The sequence below is a fragment of the Lissotriton helveticus genome, chromosome 5_1 (genome assembly GCF_964261635.1).
Source record: "Lissotriton helveticus chromosome 5_1, aLisHel1.1, whole genome shotgun sequence".
Lineage (NCBI taxonomy): Eukaryota > Metazoa > Chordata > Amphibia > Caudata > Salamandridae > Lissotriton > Lissotriton helveticus.
Window position 1 is genome coordinate 2061669008 of NC_136065.1, and position 23217 is coordinate 2061692224.

A 23217-nucleotide genomic window follows, 5' to 3' on the forward strand; every position below is an offset into this window, starting at 1 on the left:
GAAGGAAGCAGTGCCAGTGGTGGCAGTGGGCAGCGGCAGTGGTGGAAAGAAGCAGTGCCAGTGGTGGCAGTGGGCAGTGCCTGTGGTGGAAGGAAGCAGCGCCAGTGGTGGCAGGGGCAGTGCCAGTGGTGGCAGGGGCAGTGCCAGTGGTGGAAGGAAGCAGTCCCTGTGATGGCTGTGAGCAGTGCCAGTGGTGGAAGGAAGCAGTGACAGTGGTAGTGATGGGCAGTAGCTGCTGAGTAAAGTGTTGGGTCCAGGCACTTTCTCCTTTTACAGATTAAGTGCCAGTCTTCATTGTTTTATTAACATTTATTTTACTTCATTGTTGCTTATAAATGAACGCTTTTCACACATTTGAAGAAGTCGGTTAATGATCAGCATTATCCTTTATTAGCCAAAGGGTTTAAATGCTCTAAGACAGACGCCCTGTATTACCAAATGTGGAACAAACAAAAAACGTTTTTATGAAGCCATATACATCTTCAAAATGTTGTTATAACACTCATACATAAAATAAATGAAAACATTTGCAGGCAATCAAACATTTTGTTAAATGAGCTGCACCACTGAGCAGTGATGGCTGGAGTCAGCCTGTAGCTTCATCTTTGAGGCTCTGCCTTCAAATATCAGCTGCCTCTTGAAATTAAAGATCTTTGAATATACATGAAGGAGGAGTCTAGCGCCAGGACACCCTTTTCCTGCATCTTTGAGCGAGTTATACATTTCTCAATGAATTCAAAATCATACGGGAAATGCACAGTGTTAGAAAGGGAAGCTTGGGAGCATGTCTGAGCAGCAGGATGCAGGATGTACGGCAGACGTGTTGCTTTAAGCACATCTCAAAGCTGACCTCTGCCTCACCAAGGCAAGCCAGCTATAAAATCAAGAAAAACATGTGCGACTGAACCACTACTATGAAGGAATCCAGGGAAAATCTAGTTTGCATTGGTAGAAGATGCCATATGTGCGATGTGTGACCGTGGGCAGGTCCACAACACCTCTGCCAAGCGATATCTCACTGAGGGCATCTTCAGACACTACACCCAGGCTATCCTGAGACTTCACTCTAGGGCTCCCCTAGTGCTGACAAGAGATATCACACGGAGGGCATCTTCAGACACTACACCCAGGCTATCCTGAGACTTCACTCTAGGGCCACCCTAGTGCTGTCAAGAGATATCACACTAAGAACATCTTCAGACACTACACCCAGGATATACAGAGACTACACTCTAGGGCCACCCTAGTGCTAACAAGAGATATCACACGGAGGGCATCTTCAGACACTACACCCAGGCTATCCTGAGACTACACTCTAGGGCCACCCTAGTGCTGTCAAGAGATATCACACTAAGAACATCTTCAGACACTACACCCAGGATATACAGAGACTACACTCTAGGGCCACCCTAGTGCTAACAAGAGATATCACACCCTGGGTGTCTTCAGACACTACACTAAGGCGATCCTGAGCAAGATCTTGGAGGCACATGTGGCTTCTTGCATCAGCTCCTTTGTAGTGGAGTCATCTTTCCTTGATCCACACCAGACGGGTTTTAGGCCAGCTCATTCAACAGAGGCTGTCATCCTAACAGTTATGGATGAATTGAGAAAGGGAGCCGACCATGATGTCCCACAGGCTCTGATTCTCCTGGATTTGTCTGGTGCTTTTGACTCCTCGATCATAATATTTTGATCGGCCGTGTCCGAAGCGCCGGCATCCAGGTCTCAACCTTGGGATGGATACAGTCCTTTCTTAAGGATAGATACCAATCGGTTTGGCTAGGAAATTTCTGCTCTAAAAAAGGGAAATTACAATGCGGAGTTCCACAGGGGTCCTCTCTATCCCCCCTTTTATTCAATTTGTACATGCAGCCCCAGATTCTCCCCTTGAAGGAAATCGAAGTCTCGATGTTTAACTATGTAGACGATCTGCAATCAATATTTAATATTCAATCTACAAGAATGTCTGAGTTAAATCTTCAATCGGTCATGTCTTTTATCAGCAATTGGATGAATGCCAATCAACTAAAGTTAAACCCCGATAAAACGGAGCTAGTTCTGAAGAGAGGCTCTTCAAATCCTTGGAATCCAAATTTTTGGCCCTCATCTCTGGGCTCTCCTCCCCTTCCAGCTTCTTCAGTAAAAAGTCTAGGGATCAACGTTGGCTCCTCAATTCTGGAATTCCATTCCCCCGTCTATATGCACTATTGATGCCTATCTCCAGTTTAGGAAACAACTGAAGACTTGGTTCTTCATCAAAGCTTGCAACTAACTTCTAACAATCTATAGGATTAGCTCAGTTCTCTCATGTCTCTAAGCGGCAAGAAACCAACCCGGTGAACGTTGCGCTATACAAGCAATTTTAACATAACATAACATAACATTAACATCCTGAGACTTCACTCTAGGGCCACCCTAGTGCTGACAAAAGATATCACACCGAGGGCATCCTTAGACACTACACCCAGGCTATCATGAGACTTCACTCTAGGACCACCCTAGTGCTGCCAGAGATATCACACCGAGGGAATCTTCAGACACTACAACTAGGCTATCCTGGGACTTCACTCTAGGACCACCCTAGTGCTGCCAAGAGATATCACACCGAGGGCATCTTCAGACACTACACCCAGGCTATCATGAGACTTCACTCTAGGGCCACCCTAGTGCTGCCAAGAGATATCACACCGAGGGCATCTTCAGACACTACACCCAGGCTATCCTGAGACTTCACTCTAGGGCTCCCAGAGTGCTGGCAAAAGATATCATACTACGGCTATCTTCAGACGGTATGTAACCTTTACAACGAAACTTTTACAACGACCTACCATTACAACGCAACTTTTACAACGCAAACTATTACAACGCATTGCTCTGGGGGGCGCTCTAGGATAGGGAATAGGTTAATTTACTATCCAATAACCTTCCCTACTATCCACCGGGACTGGAGTTGGAATAGTAAATTAAACTATTCACTATCCAGAACCCCAAAGCGCTATGCGTTGTAATGGTATGCGTGGTAAAAACCGCGTTGTAAAGGTAGGCGTTGTAAAAGTATGCATTGTAACGTCATACATCCCTTCAGACACTACACCCAGGCTATCCTGAGACTTCCCTCTAGGGCCACCCCAGGGCTGACAAAGGTTGTAACACTGTGGACGTCTTGGGATTTACACCCAAGATATCCTGAGCCATCAGAGTAGGGCTACCCAGGTCCATCACACTAGCGCTGCCAAGAGACACAACACAAAGGGCACCATGCGACATTACACCCGGGGTATCCTGTGACTTCACACTAGGGCTGTCCTGGAGAGCTTGCACTAGGAACATTCTAAGACACCACATTCAGGTTCCTAAAACTCCCGCAAGACTTCCTACTGCCCCAAAACCAAAGCATCACTCAGAGCCAAGGTGAGACGATACACTGAGAATATCCTGAAACATCACACTAGATCTACACCGAGACATCACAATAAAGCTCCCATGAGACATCATATTAGAGCTACCTTGAGACATCCCACTAGAACTACACTGAGACATCACAATAAAGCTTCTATGTGACATCATATTAGAGCTACCTTGAGACATCACCCTCGATCTACACTGAGATATCACAATAAAGCTTCCATGAGACATCATATTAGAGCTACCTTGAGACATCACACTAGCGCCACTGTGGCATCACACCAAAATGGGAAGTCACACTTGCTAGGTTGGGTCATTATGCACGGACCATACTGAGAAGTCACACTCTTGCTACTCTGAGACATCACACTCTTGCTACCCTGAGACATCACACTCTTGCACCCTGAGACATCTCACTCCTGCTACACTGAGACATCACACTCTTGCTACCCTGAGACATCACACACTTGCTACCCTGAGACATCACACTCTTGCTACCCTGAGATATCACACTCTTGCTACTCTGAGACATCACACTCTTGCTACTCTGAGACATCACACTCTTGCTACCATGAGACATCACACTCTTGCTACCCTGAGACATCACACTCTTGCTACCCTGAGACATCACACTCTTGCTACCCTGAGACATCACACTCTTGCTACTCTGAGACATCACACTCTTGCTACACTGTGGCATCATAATAGGATTCTACTGGGAAGTCACACTTTCACTACCTTGAAACATCACACTCTCACTCACCTGAGACATCACACTAGGGCTATTCTGCGACATCACACTAGGGCTACTCTGAGACATCACACTAGGGCTACTCTGAGACATCACACTAGGGCCATACTGGGGACTCACACTCTCACTACCCTGAAACGTCACACTAGGTTCACACTGAGAAAGCACATTTGGGTTATCCTATGGCATGAGAGAAGATGAGCTAACAATTTCTGACACAATAGATGAGCCACTAAACAACAAAGGATATCCTTTAAAATTGTATGATAGCAACGCCAAAAAGATCACCGTTAAGCCCTCCTGCATCAGTGCGCGGCGCCCATGCAGGAAACTATAGCACCTCTGGCACAACTAATGGCTCACTGTCAATGCTATATGGATTAATGGATGCTTGAAGGTTTGCTTTAATACAAGATCCTACCATACTGCAAAATACTTTGTGGCGAATTCACCTAGGGCCATATGTATCAACAAACCCTTTTGCAATTCCTAAATAGCGATTTTTAAGGAATCGCTATTTAGGAATTGCAAAATGGTGTGCATGAAGAAATTCGCTTTTATTTAGCGATTCCTTAATCTTCCTTATTTGCGAATTCGCATTTTGCGAATTCGCAAATAAGGAATAATTTCCAATGCATTCCTATGGGCCAGGAGGCCCAGAGGAATGATTGCGAAATAATTCTCAAATTGCGAATTCGGAATTTGCTAATCGCAATTTGAGAATTATTTCAAGGGTGCAGGGGTGTCTCAATGACACCCTGCTGCACCCCTGAAAAGTACATGAGTGTGCATATGGCGCACATTCATGCCCTATGGGCATGTGTGTGCATCACATGCCACCTTCAAGAATTCGCAAGTTACCATCAACTACAAATTGGTGGTAATTTGCGAATTCTTAACCATAATTCGCAGCCTAAAAATGCTACATACATAGCATTTAAGGAATCGCAAAATTGCAATTCCTTAAATGCTATGGCAAAATAAGGAATCGCAAATCTTTCCTATTCCTTATTTTGCGAATGTATCATACATACCAAAACATGCAAAAAGGCCTTTTGCGATTCGCAAAGGCTGAAATTCTGTGAATTTCGGCCTTTGCGATTCGCAAAAGGCTTGATACATATGGCTCTTAGTGACTATCAGTCATCAAAGCATGTGGCATCAAGAGGTGAGACTGTGCCTGGTGGTCAAAGACTGCTTAGAGGGCTCGCAGAAGATCACATGGAGTGAGAAAGGGAACGACTACGGTGAGCCATGATCACTATCAACACTTAATTTTTTGGTTTTGGGCTAGGTGTTGAGTGATGTTGTGGCGTACACCACACATTCTGACATCTCGCGCGGGCGGTGGGCTGCATTCGCACCAGTGATAGAGTTCACCCTGGTGTACAGGATGTGGTCTGGATCCTGAGAGGGTCTTCTAGATACCCCTAGCTGGACGTCGGTCTGGATCCTGGAGTAGACCACCTGCTCTGAAGCTTTGCAGGGCCGGGGGCTTCTTTTGTCATCTTTAGTACTCAGCGTTGCATAGTGCAAGCATTCCTGGATCCCACCGAGTGAAAAAGAAAACACAAGACACCTGTTAACATTGCAAAAAGGCAAACGTTGCCAGACATCAACTCCTGACAGAGTAGTATTTTTATGACACACCAAAGCAAGCATAAATGTCCTTTACAGTTACTAGAATATGCATAATTTGATCAAATGTACCTCTGGTCTTGACACGCTAGCCACCCGCCATCTATTTTGTGATTTCCTATTCTCTTGATAGTTTTCTTTCCCAGCAAATTCACATCACAATGTTCCTGCACAGTACTACAAGCTTTTGTTGAATATTATTACCCCGACAGAGTGCTAAAAGCTGCAGAAGAAGGGGTGCACTCCAAGTTACACCACACCAATGTCTAATAGTGATTGTAGTCTCCTCAGACCTGGCTGTGGGCTGACTGACAGTTGGTGCAATCACCACTTTTAGCAAGTAGAATGGGTAAGTTGTGTTCTGAGTGTGTCCTCAGGCTTCCAGACACTCTACAAGATTTAGACCATGTATTGATCACTGACGTGCACCCCCTAATTGTGTGAATACATATACACACACTCATGTACACACACATATGCACACAAATGCACACATGCACACACGCACACACATACCCAGGCATATGCATAATGCACATTAGACCGTTGCTCTGCCGAGAAGCCGATCGTCACCTCCGGATGTATGACATTACAACGCATGCTTTTACCACGCATGCTTTTACATCGCAAGTTTTACAACGCATGCCTTTACAACGCATAGTGCTTTGGGGCGCTGGATAGTGAATTATTTAATTTACTATTCCAACTCCAGTCTCCGTGGATAGTAGGGAAGGTGTTGGATAGTAAATTAAATCTATTCCCTATCCTAGAGCGCCCCCCCAGCGCAATGCGTTGTAATGGTTTGCGTTGTAAAAGTTGCGATGTAAAAGCATTGCGTGGTAAAAGTTGCGTTGTAAGTGATGTTTCCCGTCACCTCCTTGGCCTCCGCGTCCATCCAGTTCATCCCCTCAACCATGAAGAAGACGCACTCAGGAGCCCCAACGGACCACTCCCCCCTCACATCTTCCACAGGACCATCGCTGTCATTGCACCTGAACTTGGACGAACAATCAACTCCTCCCTCATATCCGGCATCTGCCCAGGCGACTGGAAGCGTGCGTATGTGAAACCCCTCCTCAAGAAAGAAAACGGCCAGCCCAACTGACCTGAAGAACGACAGGCCCATCTCTCTCCTCCCATTCACAGCCAAAGTCACCGAAAGACTGGTGAACGTCCAGTTGACCACCTTCATCGAAGAAAACTCCATCCTAGAGTCATCCCAGTCTGGCTTTCTCTGCAACCACAGCACAGAGACCGACCTCCTCGCCGCCACTGACAACATCTGCATGCTGCTACACCAGGGACACACCGCAGCCCTCATCTTCCTAGACCTCTCCGCAGCCTTTGACACCATCTCACATCGCACACTAGCCGCCAGACTCCACAACTCAGGAATACAGGGATCCACCCTCGACTGGATCCAATCCTTCCTCTCTGGCAGAACCCAGAGCATCAGACTCCCACCCTTCTTAGCAGTCCATGCCGTGAAGGAACTTGCTTTGGCTTTCCCAGTGTAGTGCCTTTTTTAAGAGCACCGCCGTAGTAACGTCAAAGGACCGCCTGTCAGACAATAAGGAAACTCGTAATCTGGAGGGCACATGGCAGTCGAGTTTGGCGGTGCGGGGAAGTGGCATGCCATCCTGCTCCAGCACTGCCAAACTCATAATCAGGTCCTGAATCTTCACATATGATCTTCACACACACATTCTTCATACACATTCGAGCTTCACACACATTCTTCACATACACATAATTCATACACACACACACATTATTCACACACACATTCTTTACACACACACACACACACACACACACACACTCATTCTTTACAACATTCTGGCAGTGACAGTGCAATGCACTGAGATTTTGCAGAGAAATCTCACCTGTTGTGGGGCTGCAGTCTGACCATGCGTGCCTTTTTTGCCTGCAAACAAACAGGGTTTTACAGTTACAACTCTAGTCATACAGTCTCTGATCTTTTTTACATGCCTAACAATAAATAGGGGTGTGCACAATTGCATAATTTGCGTTTGTGTAATTATACAAAATTATGTGGAATTACGTGTATTTAAGCAAAATGTAAATCCATAGTTCTGTGCTCAATTTTAGACCAAAATGCATCCTCGCACCAATTTGCCATGAGAACATATTTAAACAAAAGCACTGCAAACAGCAACCGTTCGCCTTCTGTAGTTCACATGCATTAGCAGTACTTTTTTGTTAATCATGAATGGCATTTAATTACACAAAGTGCGAAATTGTATAATTGCCAAACAATGCATTTCAGCTAGGTGTGACCAGCTTTGATTTGTTAGGAGGTCTGAAGTGTCAAAGTAACATCTGCCAAGAACTTTATCCAATTTACTACATTTCATGAGCTCTGTTATCTTCCTCCCTCTACTAACATCTTGATCTTCTCTTCTGGTTTAGGGCTGCATCCAGGAATCTTCCAACAATGAGGAGAGAGTGAGAAAAGTTTGTGGCATGGGGAAACATTGCAGCAGAAAGAGGTGAAGCAAATTTAGCTGGTGCGCAATGAGCAGTAGCTGAGCAGTGAGTCATGCCAGGCTATTCCCAAAGCCAGCTTACACGTGATTAATGTACACATGTAGTTTACTCTAGTTTTTGCTATTAACAAAAGCAGAGTGCAAAGTTACTCAGAACTGTAGACTTTCATGTCTCCACCCCATGAAAAAGGGGTGGAGCCAATTTTACGAGTATAGTTTATTACTGCCGAAAAAGAAACAATAGCAAGTTCCGCACAACACATGGCCGACCTCTGATAGTGCAACACCCTCCTATAGAAAATAATTGAGACAGGGACTTAACAATTGAACCCATATAAAATATATTAAACAAAATTATTTAGGAGAGGGACAAATATAAACAAATATGATTTATTGTTTAACAGCATATCCAATAAAGAATATGTATTATTTAATTATGTAGTATTTAAAAAAAATTTGATTGAAAACAATAAAAGAATAAATTGTATTTAAATATAATTAAATGACTTTCAATTAAGTCTGTACATTGCTTTTAATAATTGTTCATGCACAATATTTTTATTTACAGTAGGTAAAAAATGTTTTTCTTAATGTAAACTCCAGAAAAATATGTTTTATTAAATTTAATATATGTAAATTAAGTTAGCGGTGCTATAGTGTTTTTATTTTCTTCTGCATTTCAATTGCATTTATATTGAACATAAAAATATTTCGATTCATGTATAATAAAGTTTAATACACTTTTTATATGTTCCCTATACTTTCCACTTTAGCATAGGGAGATCTCCATCCTATGGTACTGTGAAAAATAAATATTTTGCTCAAAACAATAGTAAAAAGACTTTTATGTTAAATATGAATGCAAATTACTTTATATTAAGAAAAAATGCAGCAGGACTATAAGCTTAATTTTGAATGAAAATACTTTTTTTCATAAACTGACAAGTTGATGTTTGATGCCACATGCTGAGTTTGGGAAATTTATTTCTGGTTTGGTCTCCTTGGAGGCAGATCACCAGAAAGGACTGATATGGCTTGTATGTCATGATTCATATGCAAATATTTGACCATCTATATATAGATGTGGGCGGTAGACTTCGCAAAAGTTTGCTGAGTTTTGCAACAGTTTGTCAAAAAGTCCGCCAACCACCGGGTGACTGAGTTTACCGCCCCTCTCACTCGGGTATGCTCATTGATATCAATTCAGGCTTCACGTTCTCTGAGGTCTATTGGCCATTATGTCTTTTTGGGTGAAGGTTTTCCCTTGAAATATAAAAATAACAATCATACATAAAAACCAACAAGGCTGACATTCCACAGGTAGTGAGTAACTCTCGCCTCAAGGCACTTTATAATCTCACAAACAGCCCGGACTGGCCGTCTTCATAATCAAAGTTAGTCTGACATTGGGGCACCACCCACCAATGTTGGCATATTTGTAATGCTAATAAACCTGCAGCAATTTTCTCCACAAAAAAGGTGTCTTGTCTGGTTATTGCTCTAGGAGAATGCTGTATGGGGGAGGGGGAGTGTTTGCCGATATTGCCACTATGACATTGCTCCTTGAGTAGCGATGTTTTTATGACGTGAGTCAAGTGAGAAAGATGTACGACTCTCAAAGACACATTACCTCCTCCTATATTTTCCCTTAATTAATCACTTAATGAGGCCTCCGCACCTCACAGACACACCTAGTTCCCAAAGTTAAAACCCCCTCTGCCCCCACACGACCTCCTGTTTTAGTTGTGTATTTGCAGACACCCAGTAGGTCGTTGCCACAGGGTTATGTATTTTTGGTATTTTCCTGATCTGGTTTGATGCTCGGAGTCGTGGATTGCTCCTTCACTCAGACTGTATTCAGCTATTCATCCTGCTGCTTGCTGAGTCAGCTTGAGTGGTGGCATGCTGCTCCATTTGGTCGAAGGTGGGGTCGTGCTCCCACGCTGTAGAGCGCCCTATGGGAGGCGCTAGAGTTTGGATGAAAGGACACCGAAGGGATTTTCGGCATCCTTCTGTGCTATTCTGTGTTATTCTTTGGCCCTGTTTTTTTTTTAATGCACAGGGCAGCATCAGAGGTGACTGAGCGCCTCTACTGTACATGCTGCCTGTATTAAGCCTCTGCAACAGCTGGGAAGGAAGTGGCTATGAGTTTGGACATACTGCCTGAACTCTTCGGCCCAAAGGGAGTTTTGGGGGCCGGATGACCACCGGGAAGTCTGTCCCCCAGGCAGTATGGGAGGGTGGTGCTGTCCTGGAACTGCCATTTTGTATTGGGCTACATGCATAGCCCAATTATAGCCCCAACATATATAAAAGGGAGTAATTTGGGCTCCCTACCCCCATTTTAAGTACAGGTGACCTGGTGGTTAGTGGCAAGGAGTGACTTGCTGAACTTGTGTGTTCTCATAGACACTAATCCTCCTATATGTTGTTGTTTTAATAAACTATACACAAATGTACAATTCAACCCCTTTTATTATTAAAACTACTAATCTTTTTTGGAAAGCCATATCTGGTAATGCTATCAATTCTTGAGAGAGTTTATTGAGCTGTGGATATTATAAGACAATGAATACTGCAAAATGATATTCAGAGTTACCATAATTGCCTTCCTCACTTCATTCACTAGGTCCTAGTGCTATCACCAACCGTATCTACCCATAGTACTAAACACCATTTGCTTTTTTAGGGGTGGGCATACCTCAGCAGAATATCGCTGAGTTTTTATGTAACACAGTAAATTCCGTGGAGTAAAAAGGTGCGAGTTCCGGCCATCTCAAATCTATAGAGAAAGCACTGGTGATATTATCTCTGCTGAGTAATCTGGAGCCTCTAAGATAGGTGTAACTTTTCTGATAAGCTTTTGTATGAAACTGTAATATATGTGTTATACCTGGTATCAGCCGATGCAGGTAACAGTGGTCGGGTGGTGGGGCAGGTTGGTGGGGAACCCGTGAGACGACCACAAAGGAAAATTAAATTAATAATTAATTTTCCCTCATGGTCATCTCTCGAAATCTCCCCCAGTCGGTTCCACCGCTCTTACCTGCAGCGGCCGCGGATGCCTGGCATCCTTGGTGTTATAACCCCTAACATTTTGGCTTCAAACCTCCTGTTTTTGCTGACTTCGTTTTTGCTAGCCTTGGGATTCTGTGCACTTTGCCACAGCTGACCAGTGATAAAGTGCATGTGCTCTTTCTATAAAATGTGGTAACATTGACTTATCCACAATTAGCATATTTATTTTACTTATAAGTCCCTAGTAAAGTGTGTTACATCTTCCCAGGGTCTGTGAATTTAATGATATTAGTGGGCCTGCAGCACTGATTGTGCCACCCACTTAAGTAGCCCTTTAAAAATGTTTCAAGCTTGCCACTGCAGAGCCTGTGTGTGCACTTCAACCTGCCATGTCGACCTGGAAAGGTAAATCTCTTGCCAGGCCCAAACCTTGCTTTTTAATGCAAGAAAATCACACCTAGAGTAGGCCCTGGACAGCCCAGAGGGCAGGTTGAAATGTTTTTAAAAAACAGGACTTGTGCTTTTCAGTTTTACATGTCCTGGTTGTTTTTCCTTACTGCAAGGCCGTTATTTATTTTTATTTATTTTATTTTATATGCTTATAAAGCGCCAGACTAGGCCCCCGAAGGGGTATCTCCGCGCTATAACTGCAGGTGGAAAGAGAGTAAAAGAAAGTGTCCAGGGATGGGAAGACAATTAATAGCTGGGAAACAAATGGGTTTTTAGGTTTTTTCTAAACGCCATGTGATTGGTGATTGACCTCAGTCCGAGCGGCAATGAGTTCCATAAGATAGGTCCGGTGTGGGCCAGTGCACGGCCACCTTGTCTGGTTTTCTTAATTCTAGGTATTTTGAGTAGTAGCTGGTCACTGGAACGCAAGGAGCGTCCTGGGATGTAGGGCTGAAAGATGTCTATGAAATACTTAGGGCCCATCCCCACTAGACTCTTGTGTATTGTGCACAGAGTCTTAAACTGAACTCGCTTCTTCACAGGAAGCCAGTGAAGCTGAGACAGTAGGGGGCAGGATGGCGTCCTGGGAGGAGCATTCATGACGATCCTTGCGGCTGTATTTTGAATGACCTGCAATTTCTTGATTTGCTCCTCATTGGCTCCTTGGAGCAATCCATTGCAATAGTCGATCCTACTAATAACAAGAGCCTGCACCAAAGTTTTCCTATGGTGATCCGGGAGATAGGGAAAGACACGTCTTAGCATCCCTATAGCCCGGAAGCAGGTGCCGGCTACTTGATTGACATGGTCCTTGAAAATAAGTTGTTGGTCAAATAAAACTCCCAAGTTCTTGACCTTACTTTTGGGGGTGGGAACAGGGCCAAGTTCCAGAGGCCACCAGTCAGATGACCAGTGTGTCATCGCTTGACCGAACAACACAACTTCGGTTTTCCCGACATTGCACTGCAGACAATTAGATGACATCCAGTCTGCAATGGCTCTCATCCCCTCTGCAAAGGATCTTTTTATTGCAGGTGTAAGAGTTTTAAAGGGAAAAAGAAGTTGGGTGTCGTCAGCGTAGGATACAGGGGTGAACCCGAAAGATCTTGCTAGGTTGGCAAGGGGGGCCACATATATGTTGAAAAGTGTGGGGCTCAGACAGGAGCCCTGTGGCACCCCCTTATTGAGCTCCCGATGGGTGGACTTGTGGGAGCCTAGCCTAACCTCTTGGGAACGCCCGGACAGGAAACTCTCCAACCATGCCAAAGCCTCTCCCTCTATTCCCACCTCCCTCAGGCGATGGAGAAGCACCTTGTGAGACACCGTATCAAAAGCGGCGGAAAGATCCAACAGCACCAGAATCATAGAGCAACCATCATCCAGTGCCATTTTGATGTTATTGGTCACTGTTTGAAGTGCTGATTCTGTGCTGTGGTTTGGCCTGAACCCAGATTGGGAGTGGTCCAGGCCTTCCGTCGCTTCAAGGTGTTGCGAGAGATAGGTGTTCACGTGCTTCTCCGTGATCTTGCCTAGGTAAGGTAGGAGGGAGATGGGACGTAGGTTGGATAGGTCTGTCCAGGGGGATGATGCCTTCTTTCTTATCGGGTTCACCACTGCCTTTTTCCAATCTGCCGGAACTTGGCCTGTTCTGAGGGAGATGTTTACCATTTCAAGAATATGGGGACCTAATAATGGGATCAAAGGACCGACCATTCTAGCTGGTACAAGGTCATTTGGGAATCCTGTTTTAATATGAGTACAGAGAGTAAGAAGCTCTGTATGAGTAATGGAGGGGAAAAACGTCAAGGAGGTTTTATTGTCTGAAACGGAAGTTGCGGTGGGGCCGATTTTAGTTTGATTTTTGCTGGAATTGTTGGCAACTAATATCTTTTCGTAGATGATGTTAATTTTATCCTCGAAAAACAGCGAGACTTTGTCGCACAAATCCTGTGAAAAGTCGTCTAAACTTTCACACGCCGTAGGTTTTATAAAATTTTGTAGGATATTAAAAAGTTCTTTAGGGCTGTTACCTGCTTCTGCTATTTGTTGTGTCAATTGTAGTTTCCTCGCTGACTTAATGTTTTTGTAGTATTCTGATTGGGCCTTTAGGAAAATCAAACGATTGTTTTCAGTTTTGGTTTTTCTCCAGGCTTTCTCAAAACGTCTACATTTTTGTTTCTCTGCTCTCAGTTCTTTTGTATACCATTTTTCTTGTTTTGATACTGGGTGTTGTTTGTGTCTTTTTAAAGGAGCAATGGTGTCAATGGTTTTTTTGATAGATTCATTCAGCTTGGCTAAAGCAGTGTCTGCTGTATCGGATTGCAAAAAAATAGGATCTGTCCATGCCTCTTGAGCCGTATTGACATTAACTTTGTGCCATTGACGTCTCCAAGAGGGGGGGGAGGGGACATTCTTTATGGGTCTCGCAGGAGTTGGTAGAGTAAATTCCAACAAAGAGTGGTCAGTCCACGATATACTAGTAGCCAAGGAACAATTTATTTTAGTAGAGTTAGAGAAAATAAGATCGAGCATGTGTCCTCCTATATGAGTAGGTCCATGATTTTTTAATTCCAAGCCCAAATTCAATAAATCTGTAATTAGAGCCGTGGATTCGGTCAACATTGGCTGGTCAACGTGTATATTAAAATCACCTAGAAGCAAAAAATCTTCTTTTGATTTTATATGTGGGGCTAAGATTTCTTGAAGAGTGAGTGCAAAATTAGGATCTGCTCCCGGGGGTCGATAGACCAGGGCCCCTTTCCAGGTGAAATGATTAGTTAGGTGAAATTTAAAAAGCAGGGTTTCTAGTTGTGCGTTTGAGTGTTGTTCAATAATTGTACAATGTATATGATCCCTATATATAATCGCTAAACCGCCTCCGGTTTTAATATCTCTGTCAAGGTGTTTAATCTTATACCCAGAGGGAATCCCCATTGCAATGGCTGTAACAGTGTGGGGTTTTAGCCAGGTTTCCACAAGGAAACATATGTCCGGTTGGATAGAATGTATTAGGTCCCAGACCTGATGCTGATGTTTAGGTAAGGAAGGTACGTTTAATAGAAAGCTTTTCAAACCCTTGACTAAGGTATGACGGTCTGAGGGAGACACATTGTTGTTAGATAGATGTCGACATTCAGGGCAGGAGTAGGCAGCCTCAATGCGATGCCAGGGTATAACTGTGCTACAACATGTAGCAGGTCTAAGGCTGCGTAAAAATAGGGAAGAATATAGAAGGGGTTGGGAATTCTTACCGGTGACGGTTTGTGAGGAAGGATCAGGGTCCATCGCCCCTCGCCCCGTCCTGTCGCGGACGGGCGCATACGGGCTTTTCTTCGGCGCTTCTTAGGAACGCTCGAAGGCGCCCCCTGCGCGCAACCGCTGCGCGCTTGTAGGAAGGGCGTGGCTAAATAGCCCGGAGTGAGGCAGCCACTAGAGCGCTGACCTCAGCTCCGGGAACCGGAAGTGCTGTCTACCTGGCTCTTGCCTGTCCGCCCTCCGCACAACGGCACTGCTGCCGGGTCGGACCGAGGCGGGCAGGCGGTAATATCGAGCCCAGGAGATAGAGGGAGAGAAAGCTATTGATTTGTATATTGCACGAGTCTGCCCCTAATTAAAATACAATTTAAAATGGTTCTAAGAATTAAAAATGATTCCGTTTGTATAGCGCTTGTTATAGCGCTTCTCGCAGCCCCCTAATATTACCAGCTTTGCTTCCACTGAACGACACTCTCAAGCACAGCAGCGGGTCTGGGAGAAGCTGCCACCGTCTCCCTACCGCGTTGGCCCGGGGGTCAGGACGGCCTAAATAGCCCGGAGTGAGGCAGCCACTAGAGCGCTGACCTCAGCTCCGGGAACCGGAAGTGCTGTCTACCTGGCTCTTGCCTGTCCGCCCTCCGCACAACGGCACTGCTGCCGGGTCGGACCGAGGCGGGCACGCGGTAATATCGAGCCCAGGAGATAGAGGGAGAGAAAGCTATTGATTTGTATATTGCACGAGTCTGCCCCTAATTAAAATACAATTTAAAATGGTTCTAAGAATTAAAAATGGTTCCGTTTGTATAGCGCTTGTTATAGCGCTTCTCGCAGCCCCCTAATATTACCAGCTTTGCTTCCACTGAACGACACTCTCAAGCACAGCAGCGGGTCTGGGAGAAGCTGCCACCATCTCCCTACCCGTAGGACAACATTGGGATTACCCTATTACATTTTATAAGTGTAATTTCAGAATGGGAAAATATAACTGACTCAACTTTGGTGTCTCTAGTATCATAATTTAAAATTCCAATTTATGATGACGTCAGATTTGAAATTACAATCATGAGAATGCCACTATAGCCATTTGGTGCCTGCAGCCTGTCTCTGATCACATGTATGGGTGTAGTTGGCCTTAGTGTATTTCACCTAGACAGCCACACACAATGGGAGCTTAGGTGTGACTTGATGGCCCATCCTGACAGGATGGGAGGGCAGAGCTGGGCACGGCCTCACTTACACCGGAATTGGCTGTATCGGTCCACACATAGGAAGGTGCCCCTTCTTGTACAAAAACAATCCTGCTTGCAAAGCAGGCACCCTAGCACCATGGTGCAAGAGTGCCTGCATTCGTGCAAGGCAGCACATTGTGCGCCAGCGATGGGAAAAGGCAGGAAAGTGTTGCATTCTGATAAATATGGCACAATTCTGCCATTTCCTTGCCACGCAGCGCAGCAAGAACACTTGCAGTGCTGCGTCACAATTTGATAAATATGTCCCAAAAACATTTTTGTTTTGCAATTCTCACCTCGTTTCCGATTGCATAGGCAGCTGACCAGCAACACTGAGGCAAGAAGAAGGCAGGCCACGCCTATGCCGATGCAAGGTTTCATCCAGTATGAAGGGAATCTAGATCCCAGATTTCGAGAAGCTAAAACGGTGCAAAAATGGTGAGCCATTAAGTCACAAGATGGTTTCGAATGAGGTGAAATCAAAGTTGACAAACATTACTCCTCATGCAGTCAAAATTGCACCTACAGAATTAATGTCATTGTGGTATCGTGACGGTCCCCCAAGGATCACGCTACTCACTTTCTGTATTCAGGTATGTTTATTATCTGTTCATGGGACAGTGCTGCTTGCATCCTGCCTCTGGTCCCCTTCCTCTAGAATGTCCCCTCTCCTGCCCCTTGACCGGATGTGGTGTCCGGTGTCCCCTCCCCACATCCTTATCCCCAGGGTCCTAGTGCCCCTTGCCTGGGCATGACATCTCCCCCCTTGTTATAAACAACATTTTTGTAAAACGGCCTGTGGTCACTCGTTGGTGAGGGTTGATGGTGAGAGAGAGAGAGAGAGAGAGCGAGAGAAAGAGAGAGAGAGAGAGAGAGAGAGTGAGAGAGAGAGAAAGAGAGAAAGAAAAAGAGCTATACACCCTCACATGCACTCGTCACGTTATATCTCTTCAATCAGTCTCTGTGGTCTCTTGCATGTTCTTCTCGGTCTTGTTTCTCTGTCGTCCACCTGCGTGTTTTTCTCCTCCTTGATTGCCTCCGGCGCTGGAGTCAGCAGTTCTTCTTCTTTCACTTTCAGCTCCTTGAAGTGTGAGCTGTTCCTCGTAATCAGATATCGCCCTGCTGACGCTGTTATCATTGGTCCTTTCACCTCCCTCACGGTCAGCAGGTCTTTCGAGAATGCATCTGATTTATTTTGCTGTCGTTGTCGCACCACCACTGTGTCCCCTTACTTCAGCCTTGCTTTGGTGGCGTGCCTCTTTTGATCTGCATAGGCCTTCATTTTTGCTTTTGCCTCTTCGTCTTTGGCAGCGATGTTGCTTCGCTCCACGCTCGCTGTTGCCTCCATCTGCGGTAGTCTGGTCCTGCTCGAGTGTCCCAGGACGAGCTCTGCTGGGCATCGGCCTGTGGAGCTGTGAGGGGTGTTCCTGTAGTCCCTCAATACCTGACATAGTGCTTGTCCTGTAGATAGTTGCGTTATCATTGCTCTTTGTATCACCTTCTTTATGGTCCCCATGAACCGTTCCGCCATCCCATTTGCTTCTGGCCACAGAGGCGTTATTTTCCGATGTCGTATTCCTAGGTATTCCATGAACTTTCGGAACTCTTCTCCTGAGAATGGCGGACCATTGTCAGTCTTTAGTGTTTGGGGCGAGCCTCATGCTGCGAATACATCATCCATGACTGGCAGTGTCGCATTTGCTGACGTTGACGCTACTTGCCTAACTATTGGAAACCGAGAAAACTCATCTATTATTACCAGAAGGTAGTTTCCTGTCTCCAATGGTCCATAGAAGTCTTCCGCCAGTTCGGTCCACACCGCTTTCGGTAGTTCCAACATCTTTAGTGGCTCCGGCTTGGGCGGTGGCCCCGTCACTTAGCAGACATGGCAACGAGTGACAGCCTCCTCGACCATGCTGTCCAACCCTGGGAGCCACACCTTTTCCCGTAGCATCTTCTTAGTTGCGACCATCCCTCGGTGTGACTCGTGCGCCAGTTCTATTGTCCGCTTCCTCAGTGTTCTGGGCATTACTATTCTTGCTCCCCTCATCATTTCCGGTCTCTGAGAGCTCATCATTTATTTTCTTGAATGCCAGCAGTTCCTCTTTTATCACTCCGTCATCCAGGATGCTGTTGTTGTTAATGTGTCTCCACCTTTGTTGTTTTGTCGTTTTCTGTATCGCTTGCATGGTGGGGTCTCGCTTTGTCTCATGTTCCAGTTCTGCCATCGTGATTGAGGCTGGCGTGTTGTGCTTCAGTATGAAGTTCAGATATTCCTCCGGCATTGTCGTAGTCTCAATTGCACTCGGCAAAGGGTGTCTGGACATGTAGTCAGCCGGGTTGTGTTTCTTGCCAGGCTTGTGTATTATTTTGAAATTGTAGTCCATTAGTCTTATTCCCCACCTCTCTATCCGGGGTGGTATCTTGGCATTGGGATTTCCGTAAATTGTCGTTAGCGCTTGGTGGTCTGTTATTATCGTGAAAGGTTTTCCATATATGAACATGTGATAGTGTTCACAGGCCCACACAACTGCCAGGCTCTCTTTCTCCGGCTGAGAGTATGCTCGCTCGACATCTGACAGGCTCTTGCTTCCGTATGCCACTACATATCTTGGTGAGTCTTTTCCTGGTTTGTGTTGCGCCAGTATTGCCCCCAGCCCCACTGGGCTGGCATCCACTGTTAGTTCGGTGCACAGTAACGGATCAAAGTACGCCAGGTGCTCTACTGCGGTCACGGCTCCTCTGATCTCTTCAAAAGCTTTGCTGCATTCCTTTGTCCACGCAAAACTCTGTCCTTGTTTTGTCAGTTCTCGCAGCGGCGCGCTCACTGTGGCAAAATCTTTGATGTATCTTGCACAGTAGCTGGCAAGCCCAAGGAATGACCTCACTTCCGCCACATCGCTTGGCTGCTTTGCTTTTTCCAACGTGTCCACCTTGCTGCGATCTGGCCACATCCCTTTTTTGGAAAAGATGTGTCCAAAGAATACCAGTTCACTCTCGCCCCAGTTCACATTTGTCTTCGTTTAACGTAAGCCCTGCCTCCTCTAGTTGAGAGCATACTTCTCGCAGCGCCTTGTCATGTTCCTCATCCGACTTGCCGAATACTAAGATGTTGTCGCTGTAGTTCAAGCTATTCTTTACTGGCCTTATCACTTGTCTGATTGTCTCTTGAAATATTTCAGCGGCTGAGGATACTCCAAAACTCAGACGCTTGTAGCGGAACAGACCAAGGTGCGTGGAGAATGTTGTTATATATCTTGACTGAGGATCGAGCTCTAGCTGGTGATACCCTTTGCACAAGTCTAGATTGGAGAATCTTCTGGTGCCTGTTAGGCAGCTGATCATGTCGTCGAGATGAGGTCCAGGGTGTCTTTCCTGTTCAATCGCTGTGTTTGGTACTCGCACGTCAACACAGATGCGAATCTTGGATGTGTTTTTCTTTGGTACATCCACTATGGTGATACCCAGGGCGTCGGCCCTTCAGCTGGTTTTATAATGTCCTGCTTGAGCAGTGCCTCAATCTCTTCTTCTACTTGCGGTTGCAGGTGTATTGGCACTCGCCGGTGATGTAGAGCTACCGGCTATATCGCTTCGTCGATGTGTAGCGTTATTTGGCGCCCCTTCAGCTTCCTCAGCCCGTTCAGTAGTTTGGGATATTCTTTTAAGATGCTCTTTTTTCTGACATGTTATACGTCATCTCGAGCAGGCCCATCACTTGGGCTGTGACGTTACTCAGCAGGCACGGTGCTGGAATGTCACCTCTCAGTACATGAATCTCTTCCTTTGTTGTTTGACCTCTGTATGTTAGGTTCTCTGTGAATTTTCCCAAGTTGGTCACAGGCTTTTTTGATCCCCATGTGAACACCTCAACTTTCGATGGTTTAAGTGCTGGTTTCACCTCCATCCTTTCATATTCCGACGCACACATGATGTTGCATGTGGCGCCGCTGTTGCACACGAACCGTGCTCTGTGTGGTCCTACGTCAATGGTCACAGACTCTGTCTTCTTTATGGTGTTTTTGTCTACAAGACGGATGCTTTCTTCAGTTTTGTCTTCATCTGTGGACATGACAGCAGTGTCTGACATGAGGTACAGTCGCTCTACCTTTTCTTCTTCTTCATTTGCAGACTCTATTGATGAGCGTCTGTTTGCTGTCTCGACATGCCTGATGTGTCTGCTTGTCGTCATCCGCGGTCTTCCTGGTCTGCCTCTTTCACTTCTAAATTGCAGCCCTTGGCAGACACTGGCAAAGTGATTGCTCCTGTTACATTTCCTGCAGGTTTGACCAAACGCTGGGCATGCGCCTCTGTGTGGGAATTCAAGCCACATCTGTAGCATGCTGTTTCCGGTTGTTTTCTTGTCGCTTGGTCATTTTTTTCCTTTCTTCCAGTTGTTAGTGCGACCGTTTTCTGTCATGTGGTGTGTCTGTTCGACTCGTCGTTCTTTTCCTCGCTCCATTTCCTTTGCTTGTATTGCCGCTCTTCCTTCTGCCCTTGCTAGTGATAGGATGTTCTCTAGTGATGTCGGTTCCTTCAGAATCCTCGTGCGGAACTCTGTGTCACGACACCCTTCAATGATGCGTAGGCGACTTGATTGTTCGTTATCGTATTTATCGAACTCGCAGTGAGTTACTAGCTTCCTTAGTCTCGTCGCAAAATCATCTAGTGACTCATCGGTGTGTTGGAATGCTATGGTGAATGTATAACGCTCAAAATCAATGTTTCTTTGCGGGTCAAATTTGTTTGCTAGGCACTTTATTAGGTCTTCGTATGTTGATATCTCACTCTCTGGAAAGGTCACTAGTAGGTCATCTACTTCATCGCCCACGAGGTTAAGGAACAGACCTAATTTCTTGGCCTCTGTGTTGTAAGTAGCCTCCATGTATCTCTCGAATCTCTTGACCCATCGCTCCCATCTTATCCCCACTTGTGTCTCCGAGAGGTTAAATGGGAGAGGTCTACGATATTGGGCGCTCTGTCTTTCGCTCCTTTGCTCTGCCATTTATTATTTCTATCTCTTATTTGTTATTTCCTTCTTGGCACCTTTGTGTGTCTTCTTTTCCTTTCTTTTCCCTGTCTTTTATTCTTTATTGTTATTTCTTTGTTATCTCTTATTTTCCTTTATTAGGCATTGTTTTTTTTCGCCCTTGTGGTGCTCTTCTCGGCACTTTATTGTTATTTCTTCGTTATATCTTATTTTCCTTTATTAGGGGTTGTTTTTCGCCCTCGTGGTGCTCTTCTCGGCACTTTACCTGTCTTTTTCGACTTTGCCTGGGTTCAAAATGGCCGCTGGCTCTTTCCTCCTTCCTATTGGTCCTTTCGCCTGATCCCAAAATGGCCGCCGAGACTCTTGCGAGACTTCGGGGCCAATCAGAGCGTTGTCTGGTTTCAAATGGCCGCTCGCTGTCCTCGCGCTCTGGTTGGCTCTTTTACCTGTCTTTAAGATGACCGCCGAGACTCTCGCGAGAGCTCGTGCCACTTGAACATCAAATCTCGCGCTTCTTCGCGCTCACGCTCGGCGCTTACCGGGCATTCAGTGCTTCTTTTGCAACGGTCGGGGTGGGCTCCCACGTCGTTGCTTTCTACGATGGCGCGAACCAGGGTGTGCTCCTGGCTTCGCTGCAATTCTCCTCTTCTGCACGACGCAATCCAGGGTGGGCTCCTGGTTTTCAGTCCGCGAGGCAGGCGACACACACGTCGGTTCTTCCCTTTGTCGCCAGTTGTGGTATCGTGACGGTCCCCCAAGGATCACGCTACACGTTTTCTGTATTCATTACTCCTCATGCAGTCAAAATTACACCTACAGAATTAATGTCATTGTGGTATCGTGACGGTCCCCCAAAGATCACGCTACACGCTTTCTGTATTCAGGTACGTTTATTATATGTTCATGGGACAGTGCTGCTTGCGTCCTGCCTCTGGTCCCCTTCCTCTAGAATGTCCCCTCCCCTGCTCCTTGACCGGATGTGGTGTCCGGTGTCCCCTCCCCACATCCTTATCCCCAGGGTCCTAGTGCCCCTTGCCTGGGCATGACAGTCATGCAAAAATGTATTTGCAGAAGATATTTTCTCAGTAAATGTTCTTCTACTACAGACGTCCAGGTAGTATTTCTGAATGTACTGTTTCCACAAAATTTACTTTTTCTGCTACCAAATTCTATTGAAAAACCCTTTGCAGCCTTTCTAGCCTTGCAAATGTATGGATAAAGTTTTAAATGATTGTGGAGGAAAACCTTTCTGTTGAAAACTGTGTTGGTCTTTGGGGGAGACAGGCAGTCGTTATGATGTGAGCTGTTCTGTTACATTATTTTTCATATTTTTTATTAAGCAAACAGCACCACCATTCAACTTCAAAGCGCTAGTAGAACGCTACCACCAACCTGATAAACTTTACTGTGGTCTTGACACACAGGTGGTTTTATTCATGGGCGAACCAGTCAGAAAATTGGCAGATTTTAAATGACAGTGAAGAGATTTCCATAGTTAGAAAAACATCTGCGTCCAACATGAGCTTTCTTAAACTGTGGTATTTCATGAAATAGGACAGTGCTAAATGAAAGAGAAGAGAAAGGGGTGCAACAACTAGATGAGAACTGATAAATGAGGAAATTCGCTACTGAAGAAATTGGTTTCAACTTTCCTTGGACTTCAATGTGAAGCCAGTGAAGGAAGAAAGAAAGTGTTTGGCATAAGAGATGCATGGAGTATTCAATATCTCTACTGTAGCAAGATTCTGAAAAATAAAGCCCACAAATGAGCTATTAAGGAAGACCTAGAAATAGTGCATCAGAATAATGAGGCTTGGGAACTTCTTGTGCAAAGATGGCTGAACATCTTTGATCTAAGGTTAAGCATGGGACATCTTTTTCCACTTTCTAAAGCTGGTTGACACAAATCTCACAGGTAGAAACCACCTTTGAGATCCTGGGGGGAATAAGGGCCTGATTTAAAGTTACGGG